At 46.0% G+C, this 12,500-nt stretch overlaps 37 non-coding genes across 37 annotated transcripts in view; 25 read left to right on the forward strand and 12 right to left on the reverse strand.

The window, feature by feature from the left end:
• Positions 1-406: 406 nt before the first annotated feature.
• On the reverse strand, positions 407-478 carry TRNAE-UUC (transfer RNA glutamic acid (anticodon UUC)). Its single transcript has one exon. It is a non-coding gene; the product is annotated as a tRNA-Glu (tRNA).
• A 157-nt stretch (positions 479-635) lies between these two features.
• TRNAM-CAU (transfer RNA methionine (anticodon CAU)) lies at positions 636-708 on the forward strand. The gene has a single exon. It is a non-coding gene; the product is annotated as a tRNA-Met (tRNA).
• A 299-nt stretch (positions 709-1,007) lies between these two features.
• Positions 1,008-1,079, forward strand: TRNAH-GUG (transfer RNA histidin (anticodon GUG)). The gene has a single exon. It is a non-coding gene; the product is annotated as a tRNA-His (tRNA).
• Positions 1,080-1,492: 413 nt separating this feature from the next.
• On the reverse strand, positions 1,493-1,564 carry TRNAE-UUC (transfer RNA glutamic acid (anticodon UUC)). Its single transcript has one exon. It is a non-coding gene; the product is annotated as a tRNA-Glu (tRNA).
• A 162-nt stretch (positions 1,565-1,726) lies between these two features.
• On the forward strand, positions 1,727-1,799 carry TRNAM-CAU (transfer RNA methionine (anticodon CAU)). The gene has a single exon. It is a non-coding gene; the product is annotated as a tRNA-Met (tRNA).
• Positions 1,800-2,017: 218 nt separating this feature from the next.
• TRNAR-ACG (transfer RNA arginine (anticodon ACG)) lies at positions 2,018-2,090 on the forward strand. Its single transcript has one exon. It is a non-coding gene; the product is annotated as a tRNA-Arg (tRNA).
• An 8-nt stretch (positions 2,091-2,098) lies between these two features.
• TRNAH-GUG (transfer RNA histidin (anticodon GUG)) lies at positions 2,099-2,170 on the forward strand. Its single transcript has one exon. It is a non-coding gene; the product is annotated as a tRNA-His (tRNA).
• Positions 2,171-2,583: 413 nt separating this feature from the next.
• TRNAE-UUC (transfer RNA glutamic acid (anticodon UUC)) lies at positions 2,584-2,655 on the reverse strand. The gene has a single exon. It is a non-coding gene; the product is annotated as a tRNA-Glu (tRNA).
• Positions 2,656-2,797: 142 nt separating this feature from the next.
• On the forward strand, positions 2,798-2,870 carry TRNAM-CAU (transfer RNA methionine (anticodon CAU)). The gene has a single exon. It is a non-coding gene; the product is annotated as a tRNA-Met (tRNA).
• Positions 2,871-3,169: 299 nt separating this feature from the next.
• TRNAH-GUG (transfer RNA histidin (anticodon GUG)) lies at positions 3,170-3,241 on the forward strand. Its single transcript has one exon. It is a non-coding gene; the product is annotated as a tRNA-His (tRNA).
• Positions 3,242-3,654: 413 nt separating this feature from the next.
• TRNAE-UUC (transfer RNA glutamic acid (anticodon UUC)) lies at positions 3,655-3,726 on the reverse strand. Its single transcript has one exon. It is a non-coding gene; the product is annotated as a tRNA-Glu (tRNA).
• A 154-nt stretch (positions 3,727-3,880) lies between these two features.
• TRNAM-CAU (transfer RNA methionine (anticodon CAU)) lies at positions 3,881-3,953 on the forward strand. Its single transcript has one exon. It is a non-coding gene; the product is annotated as a tRNA-Met (tRNA).
• Positions 3,954-4,171: 218 nt separating this feature from the next.
• Positions 4,172-4,244, forward strand: TRNAR-ACG (transfer RNA arginine (anticodon ACG)). Its single transcript has one exon. It is a non-coding gene; the product is annotated as a tRNA-Arg (tRNA).
• An 8-nt stretch (positions 4,245-4,252) lies between these two features.
• On the forward strand, positions 4,253-4,324 carry TRNAH-GUG (transfer RNA histidin (anticodon GUG)). Its single transcript has one exon. It is a non-coding gene; the product is annotated as a tRNA-His (tRNA).
• Positions 4,325-4,737: 413 nt separating this feature from the next.
• TRNAE-UUC (transfer RNA glutamic acid (anticodon UUC)) lies at positions 4,738-4,809 on the reverse strand. The gene has a single exon. It is a non-coding gene; the product is annotated as a tRNA-Glu (tRNA).
• A 153-nt stretch (positions 4,810-4,962) lies between these two features.
• Positions 4,963-5,035, forward strand: TRNAM-CAU (transfer RNA methionine (anticodon CAU)). The gene has a single exon. It is a non-coding gene; the product is annotated as a tRNA-Met (tRNA).
• A 218-nt stretch (positions 5,036-5,253) lies between these two features.
• On the forward strand, positions 5,254-5,326 carry TRNAR-ACG (transfer RNA arginine (anticodon ACG)). The gene has a single exon. It is a non-coding gene; the product is annotated as a tRNA-Arg (tRNA).
• An 8-nt stretch (positions 5,327-5,334) lies between these two features.
• On the forward strand, positions 5,335-5,406 carry TRNAH-GUG (transfer RNA histidin (anticodon GUG)). The gene has a single exon. It is a non-coding gene; the product is annotated as a tRNA-His (tRNA).
• Positions 5,407-5,819: 413 nt separating this feature from the next.
• Positions 5,820-5,891, reverse strand: TRNAE-UUC (transfer RNA glutamic acid (anticodon UUC)). Its single transcript has one exon. It is a non-coding gene; the product is annotated as a tRNA-Glu (tRNA).
• Positions 5,892-6,033: 142 nt separating this feature from the next.
• Positions 6,034-6,106, forward strand: TRNAM-CAU (transfer RNA methionine (anticodon CAU)). Its single transcript has one exon. It is a non-coding gene; the product is annotated as a tRNA-Met (tRNA).
• A 784-nt stretch (positions 6,107-6,890) lies between these two features.
• TRNAE-UUC (transfer RNA glutamic acid (anticodon UUC)) lies at positions 6,891-6,962 on the reverse strand. Its single transcript has one exon. It is a non-coding gene; the product is annotated as a tRNA-Glu (tRNA).
• Positions 6,963-7,104: 142 nt separating this feature from the next.
• Positions 7,105-7,177, forward strand: TRNAM-CAU (transfer RNA methionine (anticodon CAU)). Its single transcript has one exon. It is a non-coding gene; the product is annotated as a tRNA-Met (tRNA).
• Positions 7,178-7,395: 218 nt separating this feature from the next.
• TRNAR-ACG (transfer RNA arginine (anticodon ACG)) lies at positions 7,396-7,468 on the forward strand. Its single transcript has one exon. It is a non-coding gene; the product is annotated as a tRNA-Arg (tRNA).
• A 493-nt stretch (positions 7,469-7,961) lies between these two features.
• TRNAE-UUC (transfer RNA glutamic acid (anticodon UUC)) lies at positions 7,962-8,033 on the reverse strand. Its single transcript has one exon. It is a non-coding gene; the product is annotated as a tRNA-Glu (tRNA).
• Positions 8,034-8,186: 153 nt separating this feature from the next.
• On the forward strand, positions 8,187-8,259 carry TRNAM-CAU (transfer RNA methionine (anticodon CAU)). The gene has a single exon. It is a non-coding gene; the product is annotated as a tRNA-Met (tRNA).
• A 218-nt stretch (positions 8,260-8,477) lies between these two features.
• On the forward strand, positions 8,478-8,550 carry TRNAR-ACG (transfer RNA arginine (anticodon ACG)). Its single transcript has one exon. It is a non-coding gene; the product is annotated as a tRNA-Arg (tRNA).
• Positions 8,551-9,043: 493 nt separating this feature from the next.
• Positions 9,044-9,115, reverse strand: TRNAE-UUC (transfer RNA glutamic acid (anticodon UUC)). The gene has a single exon. It is a non-coding gene; the product is annotated as a tRNA-Glu (tRNA).
• A 148-nt stretch (positions 9,116-9,263) lies between these two features.
• Positions 9,264-9,336, forward strand: TRNAM-CAU (transfer RNA methionine (anticodon CAU)). Its single transcript has one exon. It is a non-coding gene; the product is annotated as a tRNA-Met (tRNA).
• Positions 9,337-10,120: 784 nt separating this feature from the next.
• Positions 10,121-10,192, reverse strand: TRNAE-UUC (transfer RNA glutamic acid (anticodon UUC)). The gene has a single exon. It is a non-coding gene; the product is annotated as a tRNA-Glu (tRNA).
• A 142-nt stretch (positions 10,193-10,334) lies between these two features.
• TRNAM-CAU (transfer RNA methionine (anticodon CAU)) lies at positions 10,335-10,407 on the forward strand. Its single transcript has one exon. It is a non-coding gene; the product is annotated as a tRNA-Met (tRNA).
• A 218-nt stretch (positions 10,408-10,625) lies between these two features.
• On the forward strand, positions 10,626-10,698 carry TRNAR-ACG (transfer RNA arginine (anticodon ACG)). Its single transcript has one exon. It is a non-coding gene; the product is annotated as a tRNA-Arg (tRNA).
• Positions 10,699-10,706: 8 nt separating this feature from the next.
• TRNAH-GUG (transfer RNA histidin (anticodon GUG)) lies at positions 10,707-10,778 on the forward strand. Its single transcript has one exon. It is a non-coding gene; the product is annotated as a tRNA-His (tRNA).
• Positions 10,779-11,191: 413 nt separating this feature from the next.
• TRNAE-UUC (transfer RNA glutamic acid (anticodon UUC)) lies at positions 11,192-11,263 on the reverse strand. Its single transcript has one exon. It is a non-coding gene; the product is annotated as a tRNA-Glu (tRNA).
• A 448-nt stretch (positions 11,264-11,711) lies between these two features.
• TRNAR-ACG (transfer RNA arginine (anticodon ACG)) lies at positions 11,712-11,784 on the forward strand. Its single transcript has one exon. It is a non-coding gene; the product is annotated as a tRNA-Arg (tRNA).
• An 8-nt stretch (positions 11,785-11,792) lies between these two features.
• TRNAH-GUG (transfer RNA histidin (anticodon GUG)) lies at positions 11,793-11,864 on the forward strand. The gene has a single exon. It is a non-coding gene; the product is annotated as a tRNA-His (tRNA).
• Positions 11,865-12,277: 413 nt separating this feature from the next.
• Positions 12,278-12,349, reverse strand: TRNAE-UUC (transfer RNA glutamic acid (anticodon UUC)). The gene has a single exon. It is a non-coding gene; the product is annotated as a tRNA-Glu (tRNA).
• Positions 12,350-12,490: 141 nt separating this feature from the next.
• Positions 12,491-12,500, forward strand: part of TRNAM-CAU (transfer RNA methionine (anticodon CAU)) — a 73-nt gene continuing 63 nt past the window's right edge. The window contains exon 1 of the tRNA in view: positions 12,491-12,500. This exon is cut by the window's right edge and continues 63 nt beyond it. This is a non-coding gene — a tRNA (tRNA-Met).

Consider the following 12,500-nt stretch of genomic DNA (forward strand, 5'->3'; position numbering starts at 1 on the left):
TGAAAAAGCAAAGGTGCTCTTGTAGACGGCAAGCCTGAATGATACTTTTATGAACTTTTTGAGCGCTATCTTAATTCAGAGGGTCTTTCGATGTAGTTGCAAGCTTAGGAAAATGCTCATTCCCATACCGGGAGTCGAACCCGGGCCGCCTGGGTGAGAACCAGGAATCCTAACCGCTAGACCATATGGGAACCGCTGAGACCCTTTTTCAGTAATAAGTAGAAAAAAAATCAGTTTCATGATTTGAAAACTCATTTTTAAGCATGGATGGCATCAACAACCACTTGCAAGTGGCCTCGTTAGCGCAGCATTTTTGGCTGCCAAGAGCATCTGCAAACTAAGCTGCTTAATTCTGCAAGAAAGGTGCAGGCCTTTGAATGCAGGCACAAGCTTAGCAAAACACTCATTCCCATACCGGGAGTCGAACCCGGGCCGCCTGGGTGAAAACCAGGAATCCTAACCGCTAGACCATATGGGAAAAGTTGCTTTCACAGCTTGCTTTAAGCTTTCCAATATATGTAGATATATACATGTACATATTAAAAAAAAACAAAAAAAAAAAAAAACAAAAGAAGTTTTGTGCTTACAGAATTCCATCTTATCTCTGGACGGCAACAACCAATCACACGCAAGATGCCTCGTTAGCGCAGTAGGTAGCGCGTCAGTCTCATAATCTGAAGGTCGTGAGTTCGATCCTCACACGGGGCATGGATCTATCCTTGTTTTTTCCCTCCGCCTTAACTGGATAGGCACTGCTCTTTGCCATTCAATACCGAAACGATACTGGATAATATGGAAAGGTAGCAAACAAGGCAGAAGGGTTTTGGCTAGGGGCTAAAAGCAACCGTGTTGAGGTCTTTGAATATGGCTGCGAGCGTAGCAAAAGTCCAAAATGGGGAGCATGATTAGTGGCAACCTCTCACACAGGGCCAGTGGCGCAATGGATAACGCGTCTGTCTACGGATCAGAAGATTGTAGGTTCGACTCCTACCTGGCTCGTGAATGTCGCCGTGATCGTATAGTGGTTAGTACTCTGCGTTGTGGCCGCAGCAACCCCGGTTCGAATCCGGGTCACGGCATTCTTGATGAAAAAGCAAAGGTGCTCTTGTAGACGGCAAGCCTGAATGATACTTTTATGAACTTTTTGAGCGCTATCTTAATTCAGAGGGTCTTTCGATGTAGTTGCAAGCTTAGGAAAATGCTCATTCCCATACCGGGAGTCGAACCCAGGCCGCCTGGGTGAGAACCAGGAATCCTAACCGCTAGACCATATGGGAACCGCTGAGACCCTTTTTCAGTAATAAGTAGAAAAAAAATCAGTTTCATGATTTGAAAACTCATTTTTAAGCATGGATGGCATCAACAACCACTTGCAAGTGGCCTCGTTAGCGCAGCATTTTTGGCTGCCAAGAGCATCTGCAAACTAAGCCGCTTAATTCTGCAAGAAAGGTGCAGGCCTTTGAATGCAGGCACAAGCTTAGCAAAACACTCATTCCCATACCGGGAGTCGAACCCGGGCCGCCTGGGTGAAAACCAGGAATCCTAACCGCTAGACCATATGGGAAAAGTTGCTTTCACAGCTTGCTTTAAACTTTCCAATATATGTAGATATATACATGTACATATTAAAAAAAAAAAAAAAAAAAAAAAAAAAAAACAAAAGAAGTTTTGTGCTTACAGAATTCCATCTTATCTCTGGACGGCAACAACCAATCACACGCAAGATGCCTCGTTAGCGCAGTAGGTAGCGCGTCAGTCTCATAATCTGAAGGTCGTGAGTTCGATCCTCACACGGGGCATGGATCTATCCTTGTTTTTTCCCTCCGCCTTAACTGGATAGGCACTGCTCTTTGCCATTCAATACCGAAACGATACTGGATAATATGGAAAGGTAGCAAACAAGGCAGAAGGGTTTTGGCTAGGGGCTAAAAGCAACCGTGTTGAGGTCTTTGAATATGGCTGCGAGCGTAGCAAAAGTCCAAAATGGGGAGCATGATTAGTGGCAACCTCTCACACAGGGCCAGTGGCGCAATGGATAACGCGTCTGACTACGGATCAGAAGATTGTAGGTTCGACTCCTACCTGGCTCGTGAATGTCGCCGTGATCGTATAGTGGTTAGTACTCTGCGTTGTGGCCGCAGCAACCCCGGTTCGAATCCGGGTCACGGCATTCTTGATGAAAAAGCAAAGGTGCTCTTGTAGACGGCAAGCCTGAATGATACTTTTATGAACTTTTTGAGCGCTATCTTAATTCAGAGGGTCTTTCGATGTAGTTGCAAGCTTAGGAAAATGCTCATTCCCATACCGGGAGTCGAACCCGGGCCGCCTGGGTGAGAACCAGGAACCCTAACCGCTAGACCATATGGGAACCGCTGAGACCCTTTTTCAGTAATAAGTAGAAAAAAAATCAGTTTCATGATTTGAAAACTCATTTTTAAGCATGGATGGCATCAACAACCACTTGCAAGTGGCCTCGTTAGCGCAGCATTTTTGGCTGCCAAGAGCATCTGCAAACTAAGCCGCTTAATTCTGCAAGAAAGGTGCAGGCCTTTGAATGCAGGCACAAGCTTAGCAAAACACTCATTCCCATACCGGGAGTCGAACCCGGGCCGCCTGGGTGAAAACCAGGAATCCTAACCGCTAGACCATATGGGAAAAGTTGCTTTCACAGCTTGCTTTAAACTTTCCAATATATGTAGATATATACATGTACATATTAAAAAAAAAACAAAAGAAGTTTTGTGCTTACAGAATTCCATCTTATCTCTGGACGGCAACAACCAATCACACGCAAGATGCCTCGTTAGCGCAGTAGGTAGCGCGTCAGTCTCATAATCTGAAGGTCGTGAGTTCGATCCTCACACGGGGCATGGATCTATCCTTGTTTTTTCCCTCCGCCTTAACTGGATAGGCACTGCTCTTTGCCATTCAATACCGAAACGATACTGGATAATATGGAAAGGTAGCAAACAAGGCAGAAGGGTTTTGGCTAGGGGCTAAAAGCAACCGTGTTGAGGTCTTTGAATATGGCTGCGAGCGTAGCAAAAGTCCAAAATGGGGAGCATGATTAGTGGCAACCTCTCACACAGGGCCAGTGGCGCAATGGATAATGCGTCTGACTACGGATCAGAAGATTGTAGGTTCGACTCCTACCTGGCTCGTGAATGTCGCCGTGATCGTATAGTGGTTAGTACTCTGCGTTGTGGCCGCAGCAACCCCGGTTCGAATCCGGGTCACGGCATTCTTGATGAAAAAGCAAAGGTGCTCTTGTAGACGGCAAGCCTGAATGATACTTTTATGAACTTTTTGAGCGCTATCTTAATTCAGAGGGTCTTTCGATGTAGTTGCAAGCTTAGGAAAATTCTCATTCCCATACCGGGAGTCGAACCCGGGCCGCCTGGGTGAGAACCAGGAATCCTAACCGCTAGACCATATGGGAACCGCTGAGACCCTTTTTCAGTAATAAGTAGAAAAAAAATCAGTTTCATGATTTGAAAACTCATTTTTAAGCATGGATGGCATCAACAACCACTTGCAAGTGGCCTCGTTAGCGCAGCATTTTTGGCTGCCAAGAGCATCTGCAAACTAAGCGGCTTAATTCTGCAAGAAAGGTGCAGGCCTTTGAATGCAGGCACAAGCTTAGCAAAACACTCATTCCCATACCGGGAGTCGAACCCGGGCCGCCTGGGTGAAAACCAGGAATCCTAACCGCTAGACCATATGGGAAAAGTTGCTTTCACAGCTTGCTTTAAACTTTCCAATATATGTAGATATATACATGTACATATTAAAAAAAAAAAAAAAAAAAAAAAAAAAGAAGTTTTGTGCTTACAGAATTCCATCTTATCTCTGGACGGCAACAACCAATCACACGCAAGATGCCTCGTTAGCGCAGTAGGTAGCGCGTCAGTCTCATAATCTGAAGGTCGTGAGTTCGATCCTCACACGGGGCATGGATCTATCCTTGTTTTTTCCCTCCGCCTTAACTGGATAGGCACTGCTCTTTGCCATTCAATACCGAAACGATACTGGATAATATGGAAAGGTAGCAAACAAGGCAGAAGGGTTTTGGCTAGGGGCTAAAAGCAACCGTGTTGAGGTCTTTGAATATGGCTGCGAGCGTAGCAAAAGTCCAAAATGGGGAGCATGATTAGTGGCAACCTCTCACACAGGGCCAGTGGCGCAATGGATAACGCGTCTGACTACGGATCAGAAGATTGTAGGTTCGACTCCTACCTGGCTCGTGAATGTCGCCGTGATCGTATAGTGGTTAGTACTCTGCGTTGTGGCCGCAGCAACCCCGGTTCGAATCCGGGTCACGGCATTCTTGATGAAAAAGCAAAGGTGCTCTTGTAGACGGCAAGCCTGAATGATACTTTTATGAACTTTTTGAGCGCTATCTTAATTCAGAGGGTCTTTCGATGTAGTTGCAAGCTTAGGAAAATGCTCATTCCCATACCGGGAGTCGAACCCGGGCCGCCTGGGTGAGAACCAGGAATCCTAACCGCTAGACCATATGGGAACCGCTGAGACCCTTTTTCAGTAATAAGTAGAAAAAAAATCAGTTTCATGATTTGAAAACTCATTTTTAAGCATGGATGGCATCAACAACCACTTGCAAGTGGCCTCGTTAGCGCAGCATTTTTGGCTGCCAAGAGCATCTGCAAACTAAGCCGCTTAATTCTGCAAGAAAGGTGCAGGCCTTTGAATGCAGGCACAAGCTTAGCAAAACACTCATTCCCATACCGGGAGTCGAACCCGGGCCGCCTGGGTGAAAACCAGGAATCCTAACCGCTAGACCATATGGGAAAAGTTGCTTTCACAGCTTGCTTTAAACTTTCCAATATATGTAGATATATACATGTACATATTTAAAAAAAAAACAAAAAAAAACAAAAGAAGTTTTGTGCTTACAGAATTCCATCTTATCTCTGGACGGCAACAACCAATCACACGCAAGATGCCTCGTTAGCGCAGTAGGTAGCGCGTCAGTCTCATAATCTGAAGGTCGTGAGTTCGATCCTCACACGGGGCATGGATCTATCCTTCTTTTTTCCCTCCGCCTTACCTGGATAGGCACTGCTCTTTGCCATTCAATACCGAAACGACACTGGATAATATGGAAAGGTAGCAAACAAGGCAGAAGGGTTTTGGCTAGGGGCTAAAAGCAACCGTGTTGAGGTCTTTGAATATGGCTGCGAGCGTAGCAAAAGTCCAAAATGGGGAGCATGATTAGTGGCAAGCTCTCACACAGGGCCAGTGGCGCAATGGATAACGCGTCTGACTACGGATCAGAAGATTGTAGGTTCGACTCCTACCTGGCTCGTGAATGTCGCCGTGATCGTATAGTGGTTAGTACTCTGCGTTGTGGCCGCAGCAACCCCGGTTCGAATCCGGGTCACGGCATTCTTGATGAAAAAGCAAAGGTGCTCTTGTAGACGGCAAGCCTGAATGATACTTTTATGAACTTTTTGAGCGCTATCTTAATTCAGAGGGTCTTTCGATGTAGTTGCAAGCTTAGGAAAATGCTCATTCCCATACCGGGAGTCGAACCCGGGCCGCCTGGGTGAGAACCAGGAATCCTAACCGCTAGACCATATGGGAACCGCTGAGACCCTTTTTCAGTAATAAGTAGAAAAAAAATCAGTTTCATGATTTGAAAACTCATTTTTAAGCATGGATGGCATCAACAACCACTTGCAAGTGGCCTCGTTAGCGCAGCATTTTTGGCTGCCAAGAGCATCTGCAAACTAAGCCGCTTAATTCTGCAAGAAAGGTGCAGGCCTTTGAATGCAGGCACAAGCTTAGCAAAACACTCATTCCCATACCGGGAGTCGAACCCGGGCCGCCTGGGTGAAAACCAGGAATCCTAACCGCTAGACCATATGGGAAAAGTCGCTTTCACAGCTTGCTTTAAACTTTCCAATATATGTAGATATATACATGTACATATTAAAAAAAAAAAAAAAGAAGTTTTGTGCTTACAGAATTCCATCTTATCTCTGGACGGCAACAACCAATCACACGCAAGATGCCTCGTTAGCGCAGTAGGTAGCGCGTCAGTCTCATAATCTGAAGGTCGTGAGTTCGATCCTCACACGGGGCATGGATCTATCCTTGTTTTTTCCCTCCGCCTTAACTGGATAGGCACTGCTCTTTGCCATTCAATACCGAAACGATACTGGATAATATGGAAAGGTAGCAAACAAGGCAGAAGGGTTTTGGCTAGGGGCTAAAAGCAACCGTGTTGAGGTCTTTGAATATGGCTGCGAGCGTAGCAAAAGTCCAAAATGGGGAGCATGATTAGTGGCAACCTCTCACACAGGGCCAGTGGTGCAATGGATAACGCGTCTGACTACGGATCAGAAGATTGTAGGTTCGACTCCTACCTGGCTCGTGAATGTCGCCGTGATCGTATAGTGGTTAGTACTCTGCGTTGTGGCTGCAGCAACCCCGGTTCGAATCCGGGTCACGGCATTCTTGATGAAAAAGCAAAGTTGCTCTTGTAGACGGCAAGCCTGAATGATACTTTTATGAACTTTTTGAGCGCTATCTTAATTCAGAGGGTCTTTCGATGTAGTTGCAAGCTTAGGAAAATGCTCATTCCCATACCGGGAGTCGAACCCGGGCCGCCTGGGTGAGAACCAGGAATCCTAACCGCTAGACCATATGGGAACCGCTGAGACCCTTTTTCAGTAATAAGTAGAAAAAAAATCAGTTTCATGATTTGAAAACTCATTTTTAAGCATGGATGGCATCAACAACCACTTGCAAGTGGCCTCGTTAGCGCAGCATTTTTGGCTGCCAAGAGCATCTGCAAACTAAGCGGCTTAATTCTGCAAGAAAGGTGCAGGCCTTTGAATGCAGGCACAAGCTTAGCAAAACACTCATTCCCATACCGGGAGTCGAACCCGGGCCGCCTGGGTGAAAACCAGGAATCCTAACCGCTAGACCATATGGGAAAAGTTGCTTTCACAGCTTGCTTTAAACTTTCCAATATATGTAGATATATACATGTACATATTAAAAAAAAAAAAAAAGAAGTTTTGTGCTTACAGAATTCCATCTTATCTCTGGACGGCAACAACCAATCACACGCAAGATGCCTCGTTAGCGCAGTAGGTAGCGCGTCAGTCTCATAATCTGAAGGTCGTGAGTTCGATCCTCACACGGGGCATGGATCTATCCTTGTTTTTTCCCTCCGCCTTAACTGGATAGGCACTGCTCTTTGCCATTCAATACCGAAACGATACTGGATAATATGGAAAGGTAGCAAACAAGGCAGAAGGGTTTTGGCTAGGGGCTAAAAGCAACCGTGTTGAGGTCTTTGAATATGGCTGCGAGCGTAGCAAAAGTCCAAAATGGGGAGCATGATTAGTGGCAACCTCTCACACAGGGCCAGTGGCGCAATGGATAACGCGTCTGACTACGGATCAGAAGATTGTAGGTTCGACTCCTACCTGGCTCGTGAATGTCGCCGTGATCGTATAGTGGTTAGTACTCTGCGTTGTGGCTGCAGCAACCCCGGTTCGAATCCGGGTCACGGCATTCTTGATGAAAAAGCAAAGGTGCTCTTGTAGACGGCAAGCCTGAATGATACTTTTATGAACTTTTTGAGCGCTATCTTAATTCAGAGGGTCTTTCGATGTAGTTGCAAGCTTAGGAAAATGCTCATTCCCATACCGGGAGTCGAACCCGGGCCGCCTGGGTGAGAACCAGGAATCCTAACCGCTAGACCATATGGGAACCGCTGAGACCCTTTTTCAGTAATAAGTAGAAAAAAAATCAGTTTCATGATTTGAAAACTCATTTTTAAGCATGGATGGCATCAACAACCACTTGCAAGTGGCCTCGTTAGCGCAGCATTTTTGGCTGCCAAGAGCATCTGCAAACTAAGCCGCTTAATTCTGCAAGAAAGGTGCAGGCCTTTGAATGCAGGCACAAGCTTAGCAAAACACTCATTCCCATACCGGGAGTCGAACCCGGGCCGCCTGGGTGAAAACCAGGAATCCTAACCGCTAGACCATATGGGAAAAGTTGCTTTCACAGCTTGCTTTAAACTTTCCAATATATGTAGATATATACATGTACATATTTAAAAAAAAAACAAAAAAAAACAAAAGAAGTTTTGTGCTTACAGAATTCCATCTTATCTCTGGACGGCAACAACCAATCACACGCAAGATGCCTCGTTAGCGCAGTAGGTAGCGCGTCAGTCTCATAATCTGAAGGTCGTGAGTTCGATCCTCACACGGGGCATGGATCTATCCTTCTTTTTTCCCTCCGCCTTACCTGGATAGGCACTGCTCTTTGCCATTCAATACCGAAACGACACTGGATAATATGGAAAGGTAGCAAACAAGGCAGAAGGGTTTTGGCTAGGGGCTAAAAGCAACCGTGTTGAGGTCTTTGAATATGGCTGCGAGCGTAGCAAAAGTCCAAAATGGGGAGCATGATTAGTGGCAACCTCTCACACAGGGCCAGTGGCGCAATGGATAACGCGTCTGACTACGGATCAGAAGATTGTAGGTTCGACTCCTACCTGGCTCGTGAATGTCGCCGTGATCGTATAGTGGTTAGTACTCTGCGTTGTGGCTGCAGCAACCCCGGTTCGAATCCGGGTCACGGCATTCTTGATGAAAAAGCAAAGGTGCTCTTGTAGACGGCAAGCCTGAATGATACTTTTATGAACTTTTTGAGCGCTATCTTAATTCAGAGGGTCTTTCGATGTAGTTGCAAGCTTAGGAAAATGCTCATTCCCATACCGGGAGTCGAACCCGGGCCGCCTGGGTGAGAACCAGGAATCCTAACCGCTAGACCATATGGGAACCGCTGAGACCCTTTTTCAGTAATAAGTAGAAAAAAAATCAGTTTCATGATTTGAAAACTCATTTTTAAGCATGGATGGCATCAACAACCACTTGCAAGTGGCCTCGTTAGCGCAGCATTTTTGGCTGCCAAGAGCATCTGCAAACTAAGCCGCTTAATTCTGCAAGAAAGGTGCAGGCCTTTGAATGCAGGCACAAGCTTAGCAAAACACTCATTCCCATACCGGGAGTCGAACCCGGGCCGCCTGGGTGAAAACCAGGAATCCTAACCGCTAGACCATATGGGAAAAGTTGCTTTCACAGCTTGCTTTAAACTTTCCAATATATGTAGATATATACATGTACATATTTAAAAAAAAAAAAAAAAAAAAGAAGTTTTGTGCTTACAGAATTCCATCTTATCTCTGGACGGCAACAACCAATCACACGCAAGATGCCTCGTTAGCGCAGTAGGTAGCGCGTCAGTCTCATAATCTGAAGGTCGTGAGTTCGATCCTCACACGGGGCATGGATCTATCCTTGTTTTTTCCCTCCGCCTTAACTGGATAGGCACTGCTCTTTGCCATTCAATACCGAAACGATACTGGATAATATGGAAAGGTAGCAAACAAGGCAGAAGGGTTTTGGCTAGGGGCTAAAAGCAACCGTGTTGAGGTCTTTGAATATGGCTGCGAGCGTAGCAAAAGTCCAAAATGGGGAGCATGATTAGTGGCAAGCTCTCACACAGGGCCAGTGGCGCAATGGATAACGCGTCTGACTACGGATCAGAAGATTGTAGGTTCGACTCCTACCTGGGTCGTGAATGTCGCCGTGATCGTATAGTGGTTAGTACTCTGCGTTGTGGCCGCAGCAACCCCGGTTCGAATCTGGGTCACGGCATTCTTGATGAAAAAGCAAAGGTGCTCTTGTAGACGGCAAGCCTGAATGATACTTTTATGAACTTTTTGAGCGCTATCTTAATTCAGAGGGTCTTTCGATGTAGTTGCAAGCTTAGGAAAATGCTCATTCCCATACCGGGAGTCGAACCCGGGCCGCCTGGGTGAGAACCAGGAATCCTAACCGCTAGACCATATGGGAACCGCTGAGACCCTTTTTCAGTAATAAGTAGAAAAAAAATCAGTTTCATGATTTGAAAACTCATTTTTAAGCATGGATGGCATCAACAACCACTTGCAAGTGGCCTCGTTAGCGCAGCATTTTTGGCTGCCAAGAGCATCTGCAAACTAAGCCGCTTAATTCTGCAAGAAAGGTGCAGGCCTTTGAATGCAGGCACAAGCTTAGCAAAACACTCATTCCCATACCGGGAGTCGAACCCGGGCCGCCTGGGTGAAAACCAGGAATCCTAACCGCTAGACCATATGGGAAAAGTCGCTTTCACAGCTTGCTTTAAACTTTCCAATATATGTAGATATATACATGTACATATTAAAAAAAAAAAAAAAGAAGTTTTGTGCTTACAGAATTCCATCTTATCTCTGGACGGCAACAACCAATCACACGCAAGATGCCTCGTTAGCGCAGTAGGTAGCGCGTCAGTCTCATAATCTGAAGGTCGTGAGTTCGATCCTCACACGGGGCATGGATCTATCCTTGTTTTTTCCCTCCGCCTTAACTGGATAGGCACTGCTCTTTGCCATTCAATACCGAAACGATACTGGATAATATGGAAAGGTAGCAAACAAGGCAGAAGGGTTTTGGCTAGGGGCTAAAAGCAACCGTGTTGAGGTCTTTGAATATGGCTGCGAGCGTAGCAAAAGTCCAAAATGGGGAGCATGATTAGTGGCAAGCTCTCACACAGGGCCAGTGGCGCAATGGATAACGCGTCTGACTACGGATCAGAAGATTGTAGGTTCGACTCCTACCTGGCTCGTGAATGTCGCCGTGATCGTATAGTGGTTAGTACTCTGCGTTGTGGCCGCAGCAACCCCGGTTCGAATCCGGGTCACGGCATTCTTGATGAAAAAGCAAAGGTGCTCTTGTAGACGGCAAGCCTGAATGATACTTTTATGAACTTTTTGAGCGCTATCTTAATTCAGAGGGTCTTTCGATGTAGTTGCAAGCTTAGGAAAATGCTCATTCCCATACCGGGAGTCGAACCCGGGCCGCCTGGGTGAGAACCAGGAATCCTAACCGCTAGACCATATGGGAACCGCTGAGACCCTTTTTCAGTAATAAGTAGAAAAAAAATCAGTTTCATGATTTGAAAACTCATTTTTAAGCATGGATGGCATCAACAACCACTTGCAAGTGGCCTCGTTAGCGCAGCATTTTTGGCTGCCAAGAGCATCTGCAAACTAAGCTGCTTAATTCTGCAAGAAAGGTGCAGGCCTTTGAATGCAGGCACAAGCTTAGCAAAACACTCATTCCCATACCGGGAGTCGAACCCGGGCCGCCTGGGTGAAAACCAGGAATCCTAACCGCTAGACCATATGGGAAAAGTTGCTTTCACAGCTTGCTTTAAGCTTTCCAATATATGTAGATATATACATGTACATATTAAAAAAAAAAAAAAAAAAAAAAAAACAAAAGAAGTTTTGTGCTTACAGAATTCCATCTTATCTCTGGACGGCAACAACCAATCACACGCAAGATGCCTCGTTAGCGCAGTAGGTAGTGCGTCAGTCTCATAATCTGAAGGTCGTGAGTTCGATCCTCACACGGGGCATGGATCGATCCTTGTTTTTTCCCTCCGCCTTAACTGGATAGGCACTGCTCTTTGCCATTCAATACCGAAACGATACTGGATAATATGGAAAGGTAGCAAACAAGGCAGAAGGGTTTTGGCTAGGGGCTAAAAGCAACCGTGTTGAGGTCTTTGAATATGGCTGCGAGCGTAGCAAAAGTCCAAAATGGGGAGCATGATTAGTGGCAACCTCTCACACAGGGCCAGTGGCGCAATGGATAACGCGTCTGACTACGGATCAGAAGATTGTAGGTTCGACTCCTACCTGGCTCGTGAATGTCGCCGTGATCGTATAGTGGTTAGTACTCTGCGTTGTGGCCGCAGCAACCCCGGTTCGAATCCGGGTCACGGCATTCTTGATGAAAAAGCGAAGGTGCTCTTGTAGACGGCAAGCCTGAATGATACTTTTATGAACTTTTTGAGCGCTATCTTAATTCAGAGGGTCTTTCGATGTAGTTGCAAGCTTAGGAAAATGCTCATTCCCATACCGGGAGTCGAACCCGGGCCGCCTGGGTGAGAACCAGGAATCCTAACCGCTAGACCATATGGGAACCGCTGAGACCCTTTTTCAGTAATAAGTAGAAAAAAAATCAGTTTCATGATTTGAAAACTCATTTTTAAGCATGGATGGCATCAACAACCACTTGCAAGTGGCCTCGTTAGCGCAGCATTTTTGGCTGCCAAGAGCATCTGCAAACTAAGCCGCTTAATTCTGCAAGAAAGGTGCAGGCCTTTGAATGCAGGCACAAGCTTAGCAAAACACTCATTCCCATACCGGGAGTCGAACCCGGGCCGCCTGGGTGAAAACCAGGAATCCTAACCGCTAGACCATATGGGAAAAGTTGCTTTCACAGCTTGCTTTAAACTTTCCAATATATGTAGATATATACATGTACATATTAAAAAAAAAAAAAAGAAGTTTTGTGCTTACAGAATTCCATCTTATCTCTGGACGGCAACAACCAATCACACGCAAGATGCCTCGTTAG

The sequence above is a fragment of the Eleutherodactylus coqui genome, chromosome 2 (assembly GCF_035609145.1).
Source record: "Eleutherodactylus coqui strain aEleCoq1 chromosome 2, aEleCoq1.hap1, whole genome shotgun sequence".
NCBI lineage: Eukaryota > Metazoa > Chordata > Amphibia > Anura > Eleutherodactylidae > Eleutherodactylus > Eleutherodactylus coqui.